A 16,748-nucleotide genomic window follows, 5' to 3' on the forward strand; every position below is an offset into this window, starting at 1 on the left:
ATCTTCCATCTATTTTGTTCTATAAATTGCTCCAGAGTATTGAGATGGACAGTAGAAATGAGCAAAACAGATAATGGGCCTTGAAAAATATGGACATGCAACCTCCCTACAACAAGTAATGTGAAATAGTTACAGGCACAGAAACCTATTTTGACACCTATTTCTCCTTCCATTTTCTAGAGCAGGGGTGTCAAACTTGATTTCATTGAGAGCCGCATCAGGGTTGTGTTTGACCTCACGGGGGCCAGGGTGGGCGTGGGCCAGTGGTGGGTTGCTCCCGGTTCGTACCGGTTCTATAGAACCGGTAGTAAAACCGGCAGGAGGCTCTGCCCACTGACCCGAATGTCATCAAAAGTGATCTGCGCATGTGCGGGAACAATACAAACCAGGAGTAAAGGTAAGTAGAACCCACCCCTGGCATGGGCAGCATGATGTCACTTGTGTTGGGGGTGACTTTGATGGCCTGAATGCTCTTCCAGCTGTGACAGACTCCTGCAACCCTCTGCTAATGAAAATGGAGCTTGGGAGCGGCCCTCCCGAGGTCCATTTTCACTGGCAGAGTGTTGCAGGAGACTATCACAGCTGGAAACGGAGCTGTTTCTGCTGGCAGAGGTACTGCGGGCCGGTCCTTTTGCAGGGCAGCTCCATGGGCCACATCTAAGCACTCTGTAGGCTGGATCTGGCCTACAGGCCTTGAGTTTGACACCCCTTTTCTAGAGGATTGTGCACATTAGTTTTACACAGTTCCTGTTTCCCTGACTAGATATTGAATCAGCTGGAAGGATAATACAGAACCCTAACCGCTAGCCAAGGAGGGATGAAATATCAAAATTCTGAGCAATGCTGGGGGCCAAGCTGAAGTTCACTGAAACCATTGGATTTTGCTCCAAGGAAATCTAATAGCCCAGGCAGAAATCACTAAACACCGTTTTGCTTACCGTCACCAGCTGAAACCATGGAGATTGCCTTCAAATGTTATGTCACATTTTTCTGGAGGACATCAATATGAGTAAGTTGAGAGAAGAAGGATATCTTTAAAAAATATTTTCTCTTGTCCTTATACTCTCCAGCCTAATGTAGCCCTCCCATTCTGATCTTTGCACTGTTAACACAGATGGCTTTGGGAACGAATCCTATGCATAAAAAATGGGTTTGACACCTTTAGGCTTTCTAGGCAACTTGTTAAAAAACAAGCCAGTAAGTTGACACTCGTTGTTGGAGAATCCTCTTCATGACATTTTCTTCAGACATTTCCTTGTGAATGTCTGGCAGGGGCTCAGAACTGTTGACCTAGTAAGCCTGCGGAGAGCTTTGCAGGGATGGTAGCATGCTTCACAAAGTCACAGCAGGGCTGCAAGTAAATGAAATTCATTTCTTACAGTTCCTTAATCTGCTGGGAGGGAGGCTAAGACAACAAGTTACTCGTTATACAGGGTTAATAGGCATGGTAGGCTCTTCCTCAAATGTTAAAAAACTACTGGATGGAACATCGACCTTTCCTCTTCATTTTAGAACAATTCATCTTAACTTTTTTTTTTTTTTTAAAGTAGGACGATGCAGGTAATGGTTGAATACTTTTCTCATAGCCTTTTAATTCGGTTCAAAAAGTTTGCTGCCTTACGCAATTAACATTGACATATTTTACAAAAGCAATTTCAATTAAAGAAGCTAGCTTGGTAAGATGCTGAAAAATCTTAATGCTGCTCATGCTTGGTTTGCTTTATTGTTTGGTCAGAGGAACACTTCAGCTTAATGGTATTAAAATATCCAAGATGGAAGTGTTTTAATAGTCTTATAAAGTGGATCGTAGAAGGAGTTGTATCTATCCTGCCTTGTCAAGGAAGGCTGAAAGTGATACAAATGTTTTGCCAGCAGATAGTCCTAAAAGCTTTTAACAGCTTTAAAGTAATTGAATGTATAAAAGTCTTTATCGTGTGAGAAGCTCACCAAATTTGAACCTGCCCCCACCCCCTTAATGCCTTTGTGTATTGTTTGAAAAGCAGCAATTTAAATGGGATGTCTACTCCCATCTCTTTCCAATGTATTTTGGAACAGTGAGATCAGACATTGATAATTCACATTTTCATTTAATGAAGAAAGCAATTTGTAGAGAAATAAATTCTAAGATGTTACAGTAGTACCTCGATACTCAACCTTAATTGGTTGAGCAATGAGTACCAAAAACAATGAGTACCAAGCAAATTTCCCCCATAAGAAATAGTGTAGTGAGTCACAAGGCAGCCAACACCGACAAATTCTAGCTTGTGGGTTGAGTACCAAACAAACAATGAGTACCAGGACAAAATGTTCATGTCAAAATGCATTTGAGTACCAAATTTGATAAGTTTCAAAGCAGTTGAGCACCAAGATACCAATGTATTTGAACAATTCTTCCAATGTACAGCAGTACTTATTCCACTTGTTACTGCACAATTGTTTGATGTCAGATTACTACTATTTTCCCCACATTTTTAAAAAAATTTATTTGCATTTACATCCCACCCTTCTCCGAAGACTCAGGGCGGCTTACACTATGTCAAGCAATAGTCTTCATCCATTTGTATATTATATACAAAGTCAACTTATTGCCCCCAACAATCTGGGTCCTCATTTTACCTACCTTATAAAGGATGGAAGGCTGAGTCAACCTTGGGCCTGGTGGGGCTTGAACCTGCAGTAATTGCAAGCAGCTGCTGTTAATAACAGACTGTCTTACCAGTCTGAGCCACAGAGGCCCATACAGTATTTGAATAACTGATTAGTCCATTTGAATTCATAGTGATCTGCAGAGGCACTGTCTTTTTGCTGGCTTGATGTATACTTTTTCATCTTGGGTTTTTTTGTTGAAGAGAGCCTTAAATACTGGCAATACAGGCAGTCCTCAATTAACATCTATAATGGAACCTGGAATTTCTGTCATATGTCATTACAATTGTAAATTGAGGGACCCACCTGACTGATCCAATTTTATGACATTTTTTTGCACCTGTTGTTTGCAATGAGTGTTTTTTTCTAGAAGCAAGAAGTACAAGATTTCCAGCAAAACGTGTCATAAATTTCTGCCATTTGACCTTGGCAAATGGCCGTAAATGCTTACTGGTTGCCAAGCACCCAAAATGTGATTATATGACTGTGGGGAGGGATGGCCATCCAAACTTTGAATCAGGATTATAAATACCGTCTTGGGTGTCTGTCAGAACTTCAAACAGTTGCTAACCAACCAGTTATAAACTGAGGATAACCTTTTCTTAGCTTAAAGTCTGTATCGATTCTCAGTCATTCAGGTCATAGTTGTCCCAAAGGTGCTTTTTCTGGAGGCAACTGGACTTTCTTGTTTTTTCTTTGAAGACGTTTCACTTCTCATCCAAGAAGCTTCTTCAGTTCTGACAGGATAGTAGGGAATGGAAGAACTTATATTCCTTGCAGACAGCTGGTCATTTGCATCTTTTTAAACTTTTACATCCTTTAGACCAGGGGTGAAATGCTCCCGGTTTGGACCGGCTCGCCCGATCTGGTAGCGATGGCAGCTGGTGGTTCGGAGAACCGGTAGCAAAAATCCCTGGCCCCGCCTCCTGCCCCTGCTGAGCCGCGCCATCATCAGAAATTTTTTTCTTTTCTTTTAAAAGCAGTTTTTCTTCAGCCAAAAAAATGCCTTTAAAAGTTAAAAAAAAGCCATTGATGATCCCGCAGCTCAGCTGGAATCCTCAGAACTCGTTAAACTCTTTTTTTTTAACAACCTCTTCCGACGAAGAGGTTGTAAAGAAAAAGGTTTTAAAAGGCTCCTCTGGCGAGCCCAGCTGAGTTCCTCATCACCAGAACCTTAAAAAACATGTTTTCTACAAGCTCTTCAGCTGAAGAACTTGTTAAAACAATTATTTTAAGAAGTTCTGGACTGCAATGAGGGAACTTCAGCTGGGATCGTCAGAGGAGCTTTTAAAATCTTTTTTTCCTCTGGTGATCCCAGATGAGTTGCCTGATCATCACAGGCTTTTAAAATCATTTTTAACAATCTCTTATAACAGCCCATGCCCACCCAATTGCCCCGTCCCCACTTACTTTATTGCTACTCCTTTCGGGCTGGCAAAGCCATGCTTTATATCAGTTGCATCAGCTAGCAACTGAATCTGCCTGCTTTGCTGGCTGAGGAACTCTGGGAATTGAAGTCCACAAACCTTAAAGTTACTAAGGTTGGAGACCCCTGATCTAAAACTATAAATAAAATAAAATAATAATAAATAATAAAATAATAAAATAAAATATTTGTGCAGCTTTCTGAGATTTGGTGTGTTTCTGTAGTTAGGCACTCTAACTACACAAACACACAAAATCCCACAAAGCTGTATGCGGCATTTTGTGTGTGTGTGAGTCAGTTGTGTTGTGTGTGTGTGTAAAGTGTGAAGGTTGGTTTTTGAGTTTTTTGTGGCTGTGTGAGGTTCCTGCTTGTTGCAGGGGCCATTTTGGGTGAAGTGCAGCTGCTTTTACATTGTATGTGAGTCAGTTGTGTTATGTTGTGTGTGTGTAAAGTGTGAAAGTTGTTTTTTGGTACGTCTTATTGTTTTGTATACTTTGTTTATTATTTTATTATTTATTGTTATTGGCCATGCCCACCCAGTCATCGGACCACCAAGCCACGCCCACCAATTAAGCCACACCCACAGAATCGGTAGAGAAAATGTTTAGATTTCACCCCTGCTTTAGACTCTACAGACTTTTAGCTATACAATTTGGGATGAACATCCTTTGAATGGTGTGGGAGTAGGAATTGATTTCCAGAGGGGGAGGAAATAAAATAAAATTGCAGACTACATGAACCAGGAGCAGTTCTCAGGTGACCCTGAGGACACAGATAAACCTTCTAAGTGTTTCAATGACCTCTAAAAGGATGCAAATAACCAGCTGTCTGCAAGGAATATAAATCCTTTTATTCCCCACTGTCCTGCCAGAGTTGAAGAAACTTCTTGGATGAGAAGTGAAACATCTTCAAAGAAAAAACAAGAGAGTCCAGTTGCCTCCTGAAAAAGCACCTTTGGGACTGTTCTTAGCTGCTACTTATATTCTTGGGCAGTATCTCTGCTGGTTTGATTTATCTGCTGCATAGCCATAAAGCCAAAGGATGACAACATCTGAGGAATTGTTGTTGTCTTTAGAAATTTTTAGACTCTTCTAAGGTCACATAGCTATTTGCTCAGTATGGAATATGCATGGGGAGCATGTGCCCTCCAAATGTTGCTGACCTACATCTCTCTGCATCTCTTCTTTTGCTACTGTGAAGCACCAAATTCGCAGGAACTCAAATCTCTGCTGATGGGAGTCATTAGACTCTGCAGGGAGTGGCTGAAGGTCAATAACCCCCCCCCCCAATTTGTAATATTAGAACTCTTAAACTGATAAAATAAGATGTACAATTCCGACCATTAATATGGTCAGTGATTTTGTTGTGGTTAGGGACACACAAAAACTAAATATACCACTTCTTTTTGTAATTTAACATTAAACTATATATATTACAGGGATTTTCACATGTAGCTTGCACAGGCAGAACAAGAAAGCAAAGACAGAAACACGTTTTGACAGCGTTTCCACTTTGCCTGAACAAGCCCAATCAAGTTTTAAAAAATCTTTGTCTCACCCCCACCCCAAGTTGCTCATAGCTCCATAGGGGCTCATAATCCACAGTTTGAGAACCCCTTGGATCAGGTAAGTCCTGTAGCTCAGAGATAAATGGGTAACTTGTTTGCAATCCTGTGATTAAGCAGGACGGTGGAAAGATGTCCTATAAAGGACTGCTAGTGCAATACTTGTTGCTGGAGTTAAAAATATGGGTATGTTTATGGTGAAAATTTCATTCTACATTTGCGAGAATTTGGTTGGTGTGGCTCAATCTTCACCATTCTAGCTTTCTTTTGAAGCAGCAAGGGTAGACCTTAACTGACCCAGTTTATGGATACGTTTTAATATTGTTTACTGCTTGAAAACTAGGGATTATTCTGGTATTGTTGCATGGAAATGTTGATTTGTAGCCTTCCATAAGCTGTTGTGGAATTTGTGAAGGAAGTCACTTTATACGTTTCCTGTGGGCATCTGAATTAGCAATATGGGATTTGGGTTAGATTCTTATGCTGTTGTTGTGATATTGAGTGAATGAGATTTTATTTAGCAATCTATGCTGTCATTCAGGTGTGTTTTTTGGAGTAGGGGGTGGAGTGGACTTGAAACTTTGATTTTGTGTTGGTTTCCTTGACTGTCAGCAAAACGTTTGAAGATAATATTTGTGTGTAGGGAAAATCTCTTGAACATAGTTGGCTAGAGAAAGGAGACCTCCAGGCAAAGTTTTAAGATGAACATGAACACTGGGACATGCTAGGAGATATAATTAACCTGATATATTGCATCAGTTTAAATCTATTTTTAAAAATCCCTTTGGATTGCTTCATGTTTTGTTTTTAACTCTTTAAGGTATGTTTTATATAGACTCTCTTCTTCAGCTAGTTTCAACTAAGCTGAAATTTACCTTTGAATATGGCACAGCCGTTTAAAATTCTTTATTGCATGCTAGTCTGAAATTGCTAAAATGAATTGCTTGTCTTGTAAAAATGAAGATGCTGCCTCCTCTATACCTTTTAAAGAAAGGTATAATTTTTGAACATAAGAAATAGTATGAACTGAAACAATCAAATTGTCCTATTACTGGTGAAAGAAATTTTCCAAAATCAGTGAAGAGATCTCTGCTTTGTTTAAAATTCTTCTTTTAAGTTGGAGACATTATGAGTAACAGTATAGGCAGGGTACCGTATTGATGAATTATGTAAATTATTGGCTTTGTTATAGAAACTTCAGTGGTGTTGGCCTAGGCCAGTAAAACTAGTTATAAGCTATGGATTGCCGTGGGTGGAGCCTATTGAAATTTATCAGATTTTGAGATATCAGGATGGATCATGGATGATAAGCATATCAGTTAATCAGGAAAAAAATAGAATAAACATACAAAACTGGCTTTAATTGGGCTTCTTCAATAACCATCAACTTCTTGCTATTTTGGAACTTTTTTTTCTATAATGGGTGTCAAATTCAAAGCCTGGGGCCGGATCTGGCCCACGGGGTGCTTAGATCCGGCCCATGGGGCCACCCTGGAAACAATGAAGGACTGGCCCACAGTGCCTCTGCCGGTGAAAATGGAGGTCAGGAGGTCTGTGTGCACCCCTCCCAAGCTGTTTTCGCTGGCAAGGGGTTGCAGGAGGTCATCACAGCTGAAAACGGAGCTTGGGAGCACATTTTCGCTGGCAGAGCAATCAGGCCACCACAGGTGTCTCCGACACGAGTGACATTGAGCTGGCCACGCTGTCCCTGGCCACATCCACTGTGGCCCCCCCCGAGGTCTAACACGACCCCGATGCGGCCCTCGATGAAATTGAGTTTGAGACTCCTGTTCTATAAGATCTCTTTATGAAAACTCTGTCTTTCTGTTTCATAGATAGAGCTAATAAAACAGTAATGAACAACAGAGAAAACTCCTACTTTTTAGTATGTATTAGAATTGCTAGAAAACTTATCGGAATATCTTGAATTGTAGCAATGTTAAAAGATGCATGGTCAAAATAATGGAGAAAATTAGCAGCAGCTATATCAACTGATCTCTATTCCATAATTTACTCAATGTATAGAGCCCTATTAGGAACCTCAAAACCTTTTTTTTTGATCTCTCTTCCAGATGCTGTTTGGTTTTTCTGCAGCCTATACACCCATGTTAACTGCTTTTGGAACACAAAAGTATTAAATTTTAAGAAATAAAATGATGATTTAATGCATGGTGCATCAATGTTGCACTGTTGCAATGTTGCAATGTTGCAAAGCTTAAGTTCCATAGTAAGCATTTTATATTTTTTTCCAAATTTCCTTTGGAATAAGTTTTGGTGGTGCTGGTTTTTCCTGCCTCTCCAGCTACACAGTTTATTATATACTTGAATTTAGAGTTTCTGTGGTTATGCTTTGGTTAACATAGGTTCAGGGAGTTATATAATACTATAATTGATCTGGTATATTTAATGATTAACATAGTATTCTATATAATATTATATTAAATAAGCCTAGCTTGTATTCTTGGTTTACACAATTTGATCTGTTTGAAATAGGTTGTATTTTAAGATGCTTAATTGAACAGAATAAACTTTGTACAAACCTTTTTTCATTTCTTAGCCCTAATTATTTCTCGTGTGAATACAATGCCAGCTATATCCTTTGAAAATTCACCAAAATAGAACAAACCTTTTGTAAAAAGAAAAAAAGAAAGAAAAGCTAATTGCTGCCATTTCTTTTCCTTATTTGTTTCACCAAAGTTTTGTGGCCCTCCCTCTTTAAAACTTCCTCTCTCCTAACATTATGTCAACAATCTGAGATTCAGTGAGTGCAAAAAATTGTTATTGTGCTTTGTAGTTAATCTGAATAAAAGTCCAATAAGATTAAAAATGATGTTTCTTGAATAGGTATAATTTTCAGGACCCTTTAAAGTAGTTGATAAAATATTTGGCACACCCAAGTAATTTTGAGGGTTTTTTTCACTGAATACTATGTGCATTCAGCAATTCTCCTCTCAGAAATAGCTTAATTCACTTCACTGATAGCAGTTGGTAACCAACATTACAATAAGAATTCTGCATTTTCACCCCATCCCTATTTAATTCTAAAGAGTTTAAATTTAATTTTTTTATTTTCCAGTTTTTCCTCTTCCAATTCTACTTCCAGTTGTGAGCTTTTCCTGGAAGGGCTGTAGATTAATGCTACAACGTATACTTTCATACAGAAGATTTCAGGTTGACACCTAGAGGGACCCTGGAGATTTATGGCCAGTGTAAATAAGCAGGACTGAACAAGATGAACCAATTCTGTGACATAATATAAAACAGTTTCCTTTAAAAAAAGATGGTTTTCATTCAAAGCCTCCTGGGAATTTCAGCTATTTTTACTTGGAATCTGATCTACTTGTTTATCTGAACTCATGGGTAATCTTAATCTCCTTCTGAACATTCAGATAAATGAAATTAATTTATAATAGACAGTAATTCTTGATTACAGTAATTATGTCAGCTAACATGAGAGATTACTAATAGGAGATTATATCGAACTATGGAAGCAACTGTCATTTATTTAATGTATTTGGGTACCACTTGCCATAAGACAGGGCTTGTATGATTACAGTACTGTTGCCTCTGCAGAGATCACCTTATCATTTAATACTTGCTGCTCTAGAGCAATAAAAAGTAAGAAGAATAAGAAAAATTTGAACTAGGATAAATTTATTCAAAATGCATTGTTATAGATAATGAGTATAATTCCAGTAAAATATGCTATCAATCCCAGCTACCGTATATAGATTTGAAATTCCTGATTCTCTTTTCAGTCTTATAGCAATGTGGAGTAGTTTGAGGCTGTGAACCATGATTTGCATAAACAATCAACTTGAAAAAGGCCATACACAAGCCCACCATGCAAAAGAAGAAGAAGTAATTTAACATGGATTTGTAATGAAAAAGCAAAATATTTTAATTCTTGATGTGCGGATTCTTAAAATGAATTCTGAGATGAGAATAGAATAGAATAGAATTTTGTATTGGCCAAGTGTGATTGGACACACAAGGAATTTGTCTTGGTGCATATGCTCCCAGTGTACATAAAAGAAAAGATACGTTCATCAAGGTACAACATTTACAACACAATTGGTGGTCAATATATCAATATAAATCATAAGGATTGCCAGCAACAAGTTATAGTCATACAGTCATAAATGGAAAGAGAATAGTGATGGGAACTATGAGAAGATTAATAGTAGTGCAGATTCAGTAAATAGTTTGACAGTGTTGATGGAATTATTTGTTTAGCAGAGTGATGGCCTTCGGGAAAAAACTGTTCTTGTGTCTAGTTGTTCTGGTGTGCAGTGCTCTATAGCGTCGTTTTGAGGGTAGGAGTTGAAACAGTTTATGTCCAGGATGCGAGGGGTCTGTAAATATTTTCACGGCCCTCTTCTTGATTCGTGCAGTATACAGGTCCTCAAGGGAAGGCAGGTTGGTAGCAATTATTTTTTCTGCAGTTCTAATTATCCTCTGAAGTCTGTGTTTTTCTTGTTGGGTTGCAGAACCGAACCAGACAGTTATAGAGGTGCAAATGACAGACTCAATAATTCCTCTGTAGAACTGAATCAGCAGCTCCTTGGGCAGTTTGAGCTTACTGAGTTGGCGCAGAAAGAACATTCTTTGTTGTCCTTTTTTAATGATGTTTTTGATGTTAGCTGTCCATTTGAGATCTTGCGATATGATAGAACCTAGAAATTTGAAGGTTTCTACTGTTGATACTCTGTTGTCTAGTATTGTGAGAGGTGGAAGTATGGAAGGGTTTCTCCTAAAATCTTTTACCATTTCTACGGTTTTGAGTGTGTTCAGTTCCAGATTGTTTTGGTTGCACCACAAGGCTAGTCGTTCGACCTCTCGTCTATATGCGGATTCGTCATTGTCTCGAATGAGACCAATCACTGTTGTGTCATCTGCGAACTTCAGTAGCTTAACAGATGGATCATTGGAGATGAGTGAGGATATGGAGGAATGAACAAAATAATTGCAGGCCAACAATGTGAGTTCCAGTTTAAATTCAAATGCCATTATTAAGAAGAGAAGATACTGCATCTTCTAAGTGACATAGAACTATCATAAATTAATGTTTAGAGTGAACTGGATAATTGTCAAAATACACAGCAAAGATGGTTTTATAAAGTGGTAATTCCACATGTAAAGTTCTGTGGTATTAAGCTGGTAATAAAGAGGCTTCTTTCTTCAGGATTTTAGCAAATTATCATGTTTGATTTTATTGTTGGCTGCAGTTTTTTTAAAAATGTCTGTTTTTCATTAGAAGTTACAGATTTTGACAGAGAGTGACAGTGACATCTGCTCTACACTGTAGGGATTTGTGATATAAAATATCTAATCATAATAGAGGCAGGAAAAGAGAACATGCTTCTGAACAATACTTTATCAGCTTTGTAGGACAAAATGCAGCTGTTCAAAACCTTACAGGCTGGATTTCAACACTACATGCTTCTCTCTCTCTCTCTCTCTCTCTCTCTCTCTCTCTCTCTCTCTCTCTCTCTCACACACACACACACACACACACACACACACACTTACTTTCTTTCTCTCTCTCTTTCTTTCTTTCTTTCTTTCTTTCTTTCTTTCTGTCTGTCTGTCTGTCTGTCTGTCTGTCTTTCAATTAACATAGCCATAATTTTGTTAGTTTGCCTTTGTAGCGTGTAGATGTTAAAATGTTGCTGTTCTTGTGGGACTTTGAACTCCTTGGTGGAATTCTTTGGTGCAATACAATTGTAGATATCACATGAATTATTTTGCTCAGATGTTCAATTATTATTATTATTTTTCCAAAAACACACTCTACTAATAAGATCTGTTGTGGAAAACTGAATTTGTTTCAGGAAATCTGGTCTCAGGTTTCACATCTGCCAAAGACTTGTTGCATAGCCTTGAAATAGCCATGGATTTAGAGTTCACCAGATGGCTTCAAGGAAAAAAAAGAAGAAATAATTATGGCTCGTTGCATTTATCTGTGGTGAGGCCAAATTCTACGAGATTTTATAGTGCTATAAAGATGGTTATTGCATTAGAAATACGTGTTGTGTTGTAACGTATTAGAAAATTTCTAATAACTTACAGTAAAAGTTTGCTTGAATTTTACCTTTTTAAGCACAAAAACCAGCATTAACATGCCTCTTAATATCAGTCCAGTCCTCCCACAATTGTTCACCTCTGCTGAATCCCTTAAACTTGTGTCTGGAAGCAGCGGCTTTTAATGACCTTAAGGAAACAAAAGACCTTGGCACCATTCATAACATCTAGCAGTGTTATCAATTTAAAAAAGGCAGGTAATGAAAACATCTTAAGGCAAATGCATAGGCTTTGGGAGGCAAAACAGGTGGATGGCCTGTAGGATGCATTACTAGAGGTTAATTATCGTTTGAATTACAGTTACTGTTATACTCAGATGTGGCTGGGCCTTCAGTGGAAATTTTCCAGTTAATCTTGCCAATTATTTTTAAAAACAAAATTGATCTCTAGTGAATAAGAAAGAAGGCCCTCCTTTTTCTAGACAGTCTAAATACGACGTCCCAATCCAAGATTCCTTCTTGCCTCTGCAGCACATATCTCCTGACTAGTCATGTTTCCCACAGGCTGTTCGAGAGCTTTCCGTTAGATGTGTGTCCAAATGAGCCAGGAGGCCTTTGGCAATAAATCCAGATTTGGGGGGTGGGGAGAACAACCCATATGTAAAGTTAATATTGTGAAGGAAGCATTTCTTCTGTCAATGTAGAACAGATTATGCAGATCAAGGTTTGCCATTGGGGTGCTAGCAGCTAAAGACGGCTTTAGTGTAGCAAGGGCTTAGTGTCTGTTTTTGAAACATTGAACTGTGGTGAAGTCTGGTGCTGAATTGCAAGAGAAAGGGGCTCTGTTTTCCAAGAAGTTGAGAGACAAAATCAACAGAGTCCTTAGTATGCAGAAAGAGATCAGAAAGTCTTATGAACCTTCATTATATTTTTTATATTTATTTATATTTTTATTATGACAGTCCATAAGCCTTCAGAGGATTTATCAGATAGTTATACAGAGTGTGCTTTAGTTTGGCAGTATTCCTTCTATAGGCAAACAGGAGTAAATAAAATATTCTGAGTAATTCATTGTGTTGTTCTTGGTTTCTTGAGCCCAATATGAACTCTGTTGACTATTATTCGGAACCCCTCTATACCAGTGTGACATGAAGTTGCTCCCCTTGGTATGAGATTCATCATGCGTTGTGTCTCATTATTAATGGAAATGTCACTAACTCTACAAAGGAGCCCCCAAAACATAGACGAAAGGGAGTTTGTCATCTTGGCCAATGTTGCATTTGAATCAAACTGTAGATAAATTAAAGCATTGGGAATTTGATCCAGAGAGAATTTGTATAATTCTGTATGGGCTGCAGCTATGTCCAATTTTATATTAATGCATTTAATAAAATTAGCATATCAAATCTCACAAATGTTGTCAATGGCTGGATGCCATCCTGGATGCCTTCTACTGTCCAAAGCAAAATATTTCAAATACTGCATAAATGGATATAAATAATAAGTAATCTGAATACAAAGAATAAGGGGTTTTAAACATTTTTTATGCTTTAAAAAATTACTGTTACATCCCAGGTTGGATCTTAACTCTGAATTCATATAAGTACAAACATAAAAGGGAAAAGAGTAATAGGTTATGTTTAATTCTCATGAGTTAAAGCATTTCAAAAGCAAATGTCATCAAATAAGGAATGTGTATGTTATTATAAAGACAGATAAGAATGCATCTCTTCTAGAAGCTGCTTTGTGAAAAATACGAATCACCTTTATATCATCCTAAAACCAGCTAGAACTGAAGTATGAATAGCCATGGAATTAATTCTGACTTCCTGCTTTTTACTTAAAATATAGATTTCTTAGTGTTTAATTCCAAGAAGAGACAAAAAATTATCTCCAACTCCTTTATCTAGGGGGAAAAAAAATCTAAATATTGCCCAGGCCATTGCTTTGAATCCCTGGAGAGTGATTCTCTTTCATACAACACATAGCCAGTTCCTTATATATGGGTCTTTATGTAAGTACACAGATGGAGCAGATTAAAAGTTATTTCATTTAAAATTCTGATTTTTACAGGATTACAGGAAGATCAAAAGTTGGACCTAGCTCTACAGCCTCTCTTAAACATAAAGCAGATTTTTATAATGTCAGAACAAGAATGGTAGAATTCTATAGCAGAAGATTCAAGGGTGAAATGCTCCTGTTTTGGACCGGATTGTCCGATCCAGTAGTGATGGCAGTGGGTGGTTTGGAGAACCGGTAGCAAAAATTCCTGCCCCCCTTCCCCCCGCATGCCCAGCTGAGCCGCGCAATCATCAGAGCTTTTTTTTTTTTACTTTTAAAAGCATTTTTACTTTGGCTGAAAAAAATGCTTTTAAAAGTAAAAAAAAAGCCTCTGATGATCGCGCGGCTCAGCTGGGATTGTCAGAACCTTTTCAAAGCATTTTTTCTACAACCTCATTGGCTGAAGAGGCTGTAAAAATACTTTTAAAGGGTTCTGGCGATCAGGCAGCTCAACTAGGATCATCAGAACTGTTTCAAAGCATTTTTTCTACAACCTCTTCGGCCAAAGAGGCTATTAAAAAAGTGCTTTTAAAAGGCTCCTCTGGCGATCCCAGCTGAGTTGCCTGATCATCAGAGGCTTTTAAAAGCATTTTTTTACAACCTCTTCAGCCTCATGGGCTTGCAGTGATTTGTGACTTATGATGCATTTGACTCCTTTCTCGGGCTTAGCCTGGTAATCTCCTACAGGATCTTCAAGACTATTATCTCTAACCCAGGGGTGAAATGCTCCCGGTTTGGACCGGATCACCTGATCCGGTAGTGATGGCGGCGGATGGTTCAGAGAAGCGGTAGCAAAAATCCCTGCCCCACCATGCCCAGCTGAGCCAGGATCATCAGAGGTTTTTTAAAAAAACTTTTAAAAGCATTTTTTCTTTGGCCGAAAAAATGCTTTTGAAAGTAAAAAAAAAAGCCTCTGATGATTGTGCGACTCAGCTGGGATCGTTAGAACGCTTTAAAAGCTTTTTTTCCCTCTTGCGATCCCATCTGAGTTGCCTGATCATCACAGGCTTTTAAAAGCATTTTTTAATAAGCTCTTCGCTGAAGAGGTTGTAGAAAAAATGCTTTTAAAAGAAAAAAATAGTTGGCCATACCCACCAGTCACATTATCCCCCCCCACCAAGCCACGCCCACAGAACCAGTAGTAAAAAATTTTACATTTCATCCCTGAGATTTACCTATCCAAAGTATTTCTCTTAAGCCAATCTACAGTCATTCTCCATTTTAGGTAAGAAAGGGGACTGAAGTCTGGAGATGTTTCTCTATCTTTGCTCTTGCTCTATAAAATGGCCTCCTCCTATATAAGTTATTTGCTCTATTAATAATAGTTGGAGTCTTCCAGAGATTAGTTAAAATTATTCCTGAATTTTGGAATATTAATGTGAAGTGTTAGCTAATTTTAATTACCTGATTAACTTCTTAATTTTTGTACCCAAAAAATATAATACATCTTATAATAATACAGCAAAACAGTGACTTTTTGAGAGCAGTATGCAATGAAATTTCATTTTAATGTATGCCGATCAGTGTACATTCAAAGTGTCAATAAAGTTATTCTAAGTCTAATATTTAAAAACAAAATAAAAGAACAGCAAGTCATAAAGAAATTCAAGATATGGTGTCAGAAAGTTATAATGTTCAGGTTTTACTTTAGTGGATCACATTGGTTGAAGCTATCTAGATATTTGGAAATGGCATATTTATTTAAAAATTTTGATTGTACACTAGACTGAAGCCAATGCAAACAGTTGATTACTGTCTGACAAAATAAGTGTTCTGAGTCTTCTTATAGAGGTAGTCCTTGACTTACAATCATTCATTCAAACTTATAGCAGGACTGCAAAAAGTGATTTATGACCTCTGTAGCATCCTTGGGGTCACATGATCAAAATTTAGATGCTTGACTACTGGCCTGTATTTATTACGGTTACAGTGTCCTGGAGTCTTGTGATCACTTTTTGTGAGCTTCTAACAAGCAGAGTCAAATGGGAAAGCGAGATTCACTTAGCAGCAGTGTTACTAACTTAAGTTATTAATTAATTTATTTATTTTGTCACAACATCATACAAAAAGATTATATAGCATATAAACATATATATGAGTAAATATTAGGAGGTATGAGCATATATATATATAGGAAGAAGAAAAGAAAAACAATAGGACAGGAACGGTAGGCACGTTTGTGCGCTTATGCACGCCCCTTATGGTCCTCTTAGGAATGGGGTGAGGTCAATAGTAGAAAGTTTTTGGTTAAAGCTTTTAGGATTATGGGAAGAGACCACAGAGTCAGGTAAAGTATTCCAAGCACTGATGATTCTGTTACAGAAGTCATATTTTCTGCAATCTAGATTAAAGCGGTTAACATTAAGTTTAAATCTATTGGTTGCCCTTGTATTATTGCAATTAAAGCTGAAGTAGTCTTTGACAGGAAGGACATTACAATAGATGATTCTGTGAGTTAAACTTAGGTCTTGTCGAAGGCGACGGAGTTCCAAGTTTTCTAAGCCTAGGATTTCAAGTCTGGTGGGATAAGGTATTTTGTTGTTTTCAGAGGAATGGAGAACTCTTCTTGTAAAATATTTCTGGACACGCTCAATTGTATTGATGTCAGAGATGTGGTGAGGGTTCCAAACAGGTGAGCTGTATTCTAGAATTGGTCTAGCAAATGTTTTATATGCTCTGGTTAGTAGTGTGGTGTTTTTGGAAAAGAAGCTAGGCAAAATTAGGTTTACAACTCTTAGAGCTTTTTTTGCTATGTAGTTGCAGTGGGCTTTGGCACTTAGATCATTTGACATGAAAACTCCAAGGTCTTTAACATCTGTAAGGTAATGTCCATCTAGTATGTACTTAGTTTTGGGTTCTTTTTCCTATATGTAAGACTGAGCATTTGCTGGTTGAAATTTGAGCTGCCAATTTTAGACCAAGCGGATAGATGATCAAGGTCGTTTTGAATGATAGAAGTATTGTCTGTGGTGTTAAATAGTTTGACATCATCAGCAAAGAGAACACAATTACTTGAGATGTGGTCACA

At 37.9% G+C, this 16,748-nt stretch overlaps 1 protein-coding gene across 6 annotated transcripts in view; it reads left to right on the plus strand.

Annotated features, from left to right (window-relative positions):
- The window catches only part of NCOA1 (nuclear receptor coactivator 1), a 323,605-nt gene that overhangs the window by 65,741 nt on the left and 241,116 nt on the right, over window positions 1-16,748 (plus strand). The gene's annotated exons all lie outside the window — the stretch shown is intronic.

This window comes from Ahaetulla prasina, chromosome 1, assembly GCF_028640845.1.
Source record: "Ahaetulla prasina isolate Xishuangbanna chromosome 1, ASM2864084v1, whole genome shotgun sequence".
In the NCBI taxonomy this organism is placed as follows: Eukaryota; Metazoa; Chordata; class Lepidosauria; order Squamata; family Colubridae; genus Ahaetulla; species Ahaetulla prasina.